The 6186-nt window shown below is 45.5% G+C and overlaps 1 protein-coding gene across 1 annotated transcript in view; it reads left to right on the plus strand.

The window, feature by feature from the left end:
* The first annotated feature begins 1770 nt into the window (after window positions 1–1770).
* The window catches only part of Cap1 (cyclase associated actin cytoskeleton regulatory protein 1), a 32378-nt gene continuing 27962 nt past the window's right edge, over window positions 1771–6186 (plus strand). The window contains 1 exon segment of the mRNA XM_017798469.2: window positions 1771–1976. The gene's annotated coding sequence lies outside the window, so the exon portion shown is untranslated.

Raw genomic sequence — 6186 nt, forward strand, 5'->3', positions numbered from 1 at the left:
TTATATTTGTGTGTGGGGGGGCGGATTAGAGGTGCAGGCCATGAACAACTTGTGGGAGTCTGTTCTGGACATTCACCATGTGGGTCTCAGGGATCAAACTCAGGTAATCTGGCTTGGTGGCAAGCGCCTTTACCCACTAAGCCATGTCTCCTGTCCAAAAGTACATGTTTTAAATACCACAGTTTCTCATATTTTCACTTCTTTTTAAAAATATTTTACTTATTTATTTTATGTGTATGAGTGTCTTGCAATGCCCCGGAGGTCAAAAGGGGGCTTCGGATTCCCCTGGAACTGGAGTTAAGGACGGTTTTTAGCCACCGTGTGGGTGTTGGGAATCGAACCCGGGTCCTCTGCAAGAGCAGTCAGTGGTCTTAACGGCTGAGCCATCTCTCCAGCCCCGTCATTTCTTTTTTAAACATATTAGGAGTTATAAAATTGGGAAGAGGCCAGTAAGTTATCCAAAGTGACTTGTCCAAAGTCTGTCCCCTAGTAAAGGGCTCAAGTAAGGCGTGGAATTCAGCGTTGTGTCAAAAGACAGAGGCATACACTGCCTCAAATGATTCCAGACCGATCTATCACCGGAGTTAAACTCATGGGGTTTAAGAGTCAGAAGTGTGTCCCGTTCAAAGTTCCAAACAGCTACTTTGTGACCTTGGCAAGTTATTCAGCTTCTTTATTTCAAGCCCCTAAGTGGTAATGGTACCTACCGCAGAGAGTTGCTATTAGGATTAAATGAAAATAGCTTGGTCGCTCAGCACAATCCTGGCATGTAGTCAGAGCGCAGTAAATGGTAGCTATTATTTTAAGAACTATATTTGTTGAATGATTGACTCTGGCATATAACGCCTGCATTCAATTTGAACACGGAGCTGTCATAGTCATTCAGTTGAAGGGGTGGGAACTGTAGTACTTGCCAATTTTTTCTAGAAATAAATCATTGTGGGAGGATAATGACCAGTTGGAAAGTGTTAGGTCCAGAGGGAACATAGATTTGATCTCTGGTCTAAGAAGCAAGGTCGTGAGTCTGCCCGGAGGGTTGCTGCCATCCTTCGGAACCACCATAGGACTGATTAGCAGCTAGGTGGGCATACCCAGCCTGGGGCGAGGATGCCACAGAAGCAGGACATCAGCCGCGGGGGCTGGGTCTCTCCTGACGCTCTTATTCTCCGGGACCACACCCAGCGGGATGGGAGGAAGGACTCTAAAGCAGCGGGGCGGAAGCTTCCTCGGGGCTGCAGACCTGACCATCTATGGTCACAAAATGTACGGAGCAAACAGGAAGTGGGGCGAGGGTGGAAGGTTTTCTCCACCTTCCCGGCTCTAGACCGGGAAAACCTAGCGGGGGGCGGGTACGTTCAGACGCTCAGGGCCGGGCCCACCACGCCCTCGCTGGCCCTTCCGCAAGCCCAGCCTCCTCCAGCCCTCTCAGAACCACAGGCGGGGAAACCAGAGAGAGGCGGCGCTGGGCCTCCAGCCCCACCAGCAGGGACCCCGGGCCTCAGGGCCTCGGGACCTCCGGTTCTCTGCAGGTTCCTAGAACCCCTTCCCGACAGCAATTGAAAAGGACGGGCCTTGGGCACTGAGACCAAACTGACAAGAAGAATCAGCCACTCTCTGTCCTCCTTCGCGAGGAGGTGGGGCTTAGTCAGGGATTCTTGTCTCTGACTGGATGTGAGTTGGGGCGTGTTCCTATTAGAACACGCCCTCTCCGGATCGCCCCGCCCCCTTTCCCAGGTGACCTCTGGGCAAGCCCGGATTCTCGGTCCAAAGCAACGGGGACTAAAGGCGGAGTCTAGAGCCGGGCGGCCAACTTCCTCCTGTCTCCCGGTTTAGCGCTTCAGCCCGCAGTTCATTTCCGGTGGGGGTGCCGCGCCCAGTGAGGGCCCGGAAGTGGGTCGCGCGAAGACCGCTGGGCGGTTCTTGCCGGAAGTGGAGAGCGGCTGATCGCAGTCCGGAGGTGAGGCGGAACTCTTAAGGTGAGGGCTGGCGGCTTGGCTAGGAACTAGGGTCATCTTTGGGGCCCACCGGCTCCTGGCGTTGGCCGTGGCCTTCTTAGCTGTCGCGCGTATGATGAGCCCTGCTGAGGGGACTTGGGTTGGGGCCCCTAGGCCATCCCGGACTCCTGGGTGCGGTCTCCTGAGGTGGGGCCGGGGTACCAGCTTGAGCCGGGCGGTTCCTGGGAAGCCACTTCCTCGATTTCGCAGCGCTGCCCTTCAGCCTCAGCGGCGGCCTGATTCCTAAAGTATCCTGACCGAAAGGAACCCTTGAGACCTTAGATCTCTCCATAGCCCCGTCTCGCTCCCATTGCACGGATGGGTAAATTGGTCTCCGAAGAAAAGAGGACTAGAGCGAGTGAGGAAAAGAATAGGGATATTCCTCCGCTCCCTTAGGTTACCAGTCCCAGATCTCTCCCACGTTTATTTCCTTGAAACCTCTCTAACTTGGGGTAGTCTTCCAACCTGAGCAGCTGCAGGTTAAAAGGCTGCGTGGAACTTTTTTTACTTTAAAAAACCGATTGTTTGGAATGCCTGGAGAGTTTAAAAGAGAGGCAGGAAACGTCTTGCGTTTACATTCAGAGAGCTCGCCTTACTCCTAGACTGCTGCTATTACCAGGAAGCCAAGATAACTTTATTGGAGGGGTTGTCCATTTCTGGATCAGATGACACAGGTTGGGTCTGGCCCCACTGCCAAGTATCTGTAGCCCCTATAGGATCCCTTACATAACTTCGTTATGTCTTGCTTTGCCCACCTTTTAATTGGAGGTGCCTGCTGACTTCAGAGAATTAAATTCAAGGAATAATAAAATATATTTATTTTGTGGTAGCATTCTGGAAGATTCTGTGAATTCAACCTTGAAACAAAACAGTCTAGACCATGCCCTCATGGAGTTAACAGTGCTTGTAGAGATGATTGAGAAGTCGTTATAAATGTGATGAGGGTGCTGTGGAAGTATGTAGCAAGGGTAAGAGGGGATAGAATATTTTAGATAAAGAACTGTCCCTTGTAGCTCTTTGTAGGGACTGCTCTTGAAGTGAAAGTCCAGGTACAGTTATGGATAGTACAGTACATTCATCTTTTACCAAGCATTTATTGGACCTCAGTTGTGTGGAACACACATTAAATAAGACACTAAACGCCGTGGCTAGGAATATGCTTGTTCTCCTGGAGGTTACAATATGGGAGGGAGCAGACAAAGCAGGACTGGCTTAGAGCGTGCACTGCATGAGCACAGAACATAGGAGAAAAATCTGAACCATGGTTCTAGGCAGAAGTAGGAGGCTAAATCTCTCAAAATTTCTTTGGGTGTATAATGCACCTGGAAAAGGGATTTCCGGGCAAAGATGACTACAGGTGCAAGGCATGGAGACTAGAAATTGAAAGACAGTGACTGGTTCAGCATGGCTGGAATTCCAGTGCTGCTTGAAGAAGTAAAGGAACTGAGAAGTGGTAGAGTCCGATACGGAGGCCCTTTAAGGCATGCTAAGGAATACGTTGAACGGTTTTCCCACTTGACAGAATGGGAAGAGACCAGATATTGGAGAAGTTGAGCAGTGTTTGGAAGCCATTGCTGTGTCATGGGTTGAACTAAGGAAGTGGACATGGCCAGGAGAGAAGTTGTGTTTGAGCAGTATTAAACTGGAATCTTGACCTTATTGTGGTAGCATGCATCTGTAATGCCTACACAAAGGAGTGTTGAGGCAAGAGAGTCACGAGTTCAAGGCCAACTTGGGGGTACATGTTGAGACCCTGTCTCCAAAAAAAAAAAAAGCAGGAATCCAAGAAATTGGAGAAATTGCTTGGTTTTCTGGCCCGAGGAACTGTGTAGTACCATTCAGATAAGGAATATAAAAGGTAAATTGGAGGGGGTAAAATTGGGAAATGACATAGAAAGAAACCAAATTTTGCATACTTGTATTCAAATTTTGGATACTTGAGTTATTTGTAGTACATCCAGGCAAAGATGTCTGATACGGTAGAACGAACTGCAAGAGCAAAGATGTGGGGCTGAAAATGGTCTGTAATGGTCAGGGAAGCACTGAAGCCTGGAGTTTGGCAGAAGCTGGGAAATAAAGGTTTGGTCTGTTAGGTTGTTAAGGACTTTTGCCACCTTCTGTATCTGAATGTGTTTGGATTTTACTTTGTAGTTGTCATCTTGCTAATTGGGTTGGTACAGCCCAGCGTAGAGAACTTTCATCAGCATTTCCTGCTTTCTCCAGAAGTGCTTCCTTAGTCAGGTTAGCATAATTGATGACTCAGGAGCAGAATAAAATGCTGGTGATGAAAGTACTTTGTATAGTATACCTACCCTGCAAGCCAAAAGTGGTAGATGATATTGTAGGATTCAGTGAAGCATTTTCTTTTCTTTTCCTCCATTGTCTTTGTAGTGAATGCATTTATTTAGTTGAAAAAAAAAATTTTTAAACCAGAAACTGAGCCTTTAAAACCGACTTCCTCATTTCAGTTTTCTGTGAAGCTTTATAAATCCAAGATTCATTTTGATTAAATAAGCCAATGCAAAGTATAATTTGGTTTGAAATTTAGTGTTCAAGGTTTGAATTCTTTTTTTCTTTTTTGAATATTTATTTATTATTTTTATTTTATGTATGTGAGTGTATTGCCTGCATTTATGTGAGCACACTCATGTCGTGCAGTGCCTCGGAGGTCAGAAGAGGGCTTTGGATTCCTCTGGAACTGGAGTTAAGGACAGTTTGTAGCTGCCATGTGGGTGCTGGGAATCGAGCCTGGGTCCTCTGCAAGAGCAGTTAGTGCTCTTAACCACTTAGCCATCTCTCCAGCCCCGAGATTTGAATTCTTATGATCCATAAAGATCCATAAACTATATCTTACCCAGTGGGCATGACTATTCCTTTAAAATATATCATCAATCAGTTTATTAACCTGTCTTTCATACTAATGCTTTGCTTCTTTACTAATCTTTTAAAAGTTCTTTTTAAAAAAATCTTTTTTTTCCTTTTACTCATTATTTGCATGACTCACAGGTTTTATGTTCCCAAAGAATCAAGTCTAAAACCCTTTTTCAACTTAAAAATTCTCCACAATCAGACCGTAATGTGTTGTGCTGTGTTGTGTTTTGTTTTGGAAGTACTGGGTATCGGACCCAGGACCTTGTGCTTTCTTTTCTACTAGTGAGCTATATCACAGCCCCACTCAGACATTTACCTTTGTTTTTAAGAAATTTTTTTATATTTATGTGTGTGTCTGTGTGGGGTTCCTGTGGAGGCCGGAAGAGGGCATTGGATCCTCTGGAGCTGGAGTCATAGGTGTTATGTGCTGCCCTACATTGCTTTGGGAACTGAACCCAGGTCTTTTGGAAAAGCAGCAAATGCTTTTAACTGCTGAGCCGTCTCTCCTAGACACTTACATTAATTAATTTTGATTGGATAGCACAGAGTGACTTAGATTAGCATTTTATGTGAGTCATTTGTACTATTTTTAAACTTTTTATATTAGAACAAGGTTTTCAACCTTGGCACAGTTGACTTTTGGAGCCAGATAGTTCATTATGGGGTTGTCCTTTAGGATGCTTATCAGCATCGCTGGCCTCTATCCATTGAATGCTAGTAGCACTTCCTCAGTTGTGACAACCAAAAATGTCCTCAGATATTGCCAAGTATTTCCTAGGGGAAAGAATTGCTCCTAGTAGAGAAGTACTGCTTTAGAAAACATAGCTGGGCTAGCAAGATGGTTCAGTGGGTAAAGACACTTGATTACCACTGAGTGTGAGGACCTGAGTTTGAGCCCTGGGACTCTCATGGTAGGAGAGAACCCACTCCTGCAAATTGTCCTTTGACCACCACACGTGTGCCGTAGCATGTGCACACACACACAATAAATGCAATAGAAAACATCATAGCTATGATTATATAGCGTCTTACTGCCCCAGCAAGATTACTGAGAACAGGCACCATAGTCATACTTGGCACAGTTGATGGCACAATATTTAGTACTTGTAATGAATGGATCACTTGTTTTCATTGAGGCATCAGGAAATTATTGTGCCTCCAAGGAATTCCTTGATTGACTTTAAAGGACTTGCCACCCTCCTAACTGCCCCCTATTTTGGTTGTGCTTTTTTTTTTTTTTTTTTTTTTTTTTTTTTTTTTTTAAAAAAAAAAAAAAAAAAAAAGAGGACGATAAATCTTTCACTGTGATATATCAAAATAA

This window comes from Nannospalax galili, unplaced genomic scaffold (genome assembly GCF_000622305.1).
Source record: "Nannospalax galili isolate Female #2095 unplaced genomic scaffold, S.galili_v1.0 scaffold1657, whole genome shotgun sequence".
Lineage (NCBI taxonomy): Eukaryota > Metazoa > Chordata > Mammalia > Rodentia > Spalacidae > Nannospalax > Nannospalax galili.